The 1,529-nt window shown below is 43.7% G+C and overlaps 1 non-coding gene across 1 annotated transcript; it reads left to right on the forward strand.

The window, feature by feature from the left end:
• The first annotated feature begins 428 nt into the window (after positions 1–428).
• Positions 429–548, forward strand: LOC148165753 (5S ribosomal RNA). Its single transcript, XR_015771207.1, has one exon. It is a non-coding gene; the product is annotated as a 5S ribosomal RNA (ribosomal RNA).
• Positions 549–1,529: the final 981 nt, after the last annotated feature.

The raw sequence follows: 1,529 nt of genomic DNA on the forward strand, positions 1-1,529 counted from the left end.
TAAGAAAGAAAGCAGGTAGCGGCGGCGGCGAACCTTCGACCGTACTACGGTCAGTTCATGAATTAACCCCGTCCGTTCGGAGTTTATTCATCTCCGGTCCGTGTCGGCGTTTACTTCAAGTGGGTGCTATTTCCATCTAAGCAAGCAAGTGAGTAAGTAAGTTCTCAAATTTTAAATTACGTTAATCGCAAGTGACTCGTTGAGATCGTCAAACGAACAATTTAATTTAACGCCTCATACGAGTTTTTTTTTTTCGTCATTTTGTCGCAAAAAAAAAACTAAAAAACGACTCGCAAAAAAAAATTTTTTTTTTTTCTTCTTTTAAATCTTGTACATTTTCTGACATGTGTACCATCGAAAAATGTCACATCCAAACGATCGAACAATCACAAAAAATCGTCAACGTACCATCTTGGAAAATTTTACCAGGCAACGACCATACCACGTTGAAAACTACCGGTTCTCGTCCGATCACCGAAGTCAAGCAACGTCGGGCGCGGTCAGTACTTGGATGGGTGACCGCTTGGGAACACCGCGTGCCGTTGTCTCTACTCTTTTCTTTTTTTATTAACATTTCTGATGTCAAACTTTTTTTAAATATATTTTTCACTATTTATATTTTCTCTCATGAACTTATATAGTATGAAGACGAAAATTTTTAATTCGTTCGAGTTGAATTTGTGGTTCTGAAAAGAACCGATTTTTTTTCTTTTTTTTCCAACCAACTTCCAAGCTGCTCGAGGAGGATTTATTTTGAACTGGTGTATTTGGTGACGGCCTTGGTTCCTTCAGAAACGGCGTGCTTCGCCAATTCACCGGGCAAAAGAAGACGCACCGCCGTCTGGATCTCCCTGCTGGTTATGGTCGAACGTTTGTTGTAATGAGCGAGGCGACTGGCTTCAGCAGCTATACGTTCGAAGATGTCGTTCACGAAACTGTTCATGATAGACATAGCCTTGCTGGAGATACCGGTATCGGGATGGACCTGCTTCAACACCTTGTAAATGTAGATGGCGTAACTCTCCTTCCTCCTGCGCTTCTTTTTCTTGTCGCTCTTCGAGATGTTCTTTTGAGCTTTTCCGGCCTTCTTGGCCGCCTTACCGCTGGTCTTGGGTGGCATTCTCTTCTAGTCGTCGAGTTAAAAAAACGTTTAAAAACAGAAAACGAGACAGACACGACGTGCACGTTACGACGAGTATACTCGATCTAAAACGCCGCACACCTAAAATCCCTCTATTTATAACGAGCGAGCGACAAACAGGCGCTCCGCCTTAGTTCGTCGTTCGACCATTGCCCTAACGAGATGGCGCTGTACCGACCATATAAATTTCTAGCCTTCGCCGCGTTCGGCATTTATTTCAAGCCGTACGTTTGTCAGTGCGCTTCGTGTCAGTCGCAGTAGGTGTTTTGCTGTTTATATCGTATAACAACATGTCCGGAAGAGGAAAAGGAGGTAAAGTGAAGGGAAAGGCGAAGTCTCGTTCCAGTCGTGCCGGACTTCAGTTTCCCGTCGGCAGAATTCATCGTCT

The sequence above is a fragment of the Gnatocerus cornutus genome, unplaced genomic scaffold (genome assembly GCF_029298725.1).
Source record: "Gnatocerus cornutus isolate USDA-ARS CGAHR unplaced genomic scaffold, icGnaCorn1.1 ctg00000222.1, whole genome shotgun sequence".
NCBI lineage: Eukaryota > Metazoa > Arthropoda > Insecta > Coleoptera > Tenebrionidae > Gnatocerus > Gnatocerus cornutus.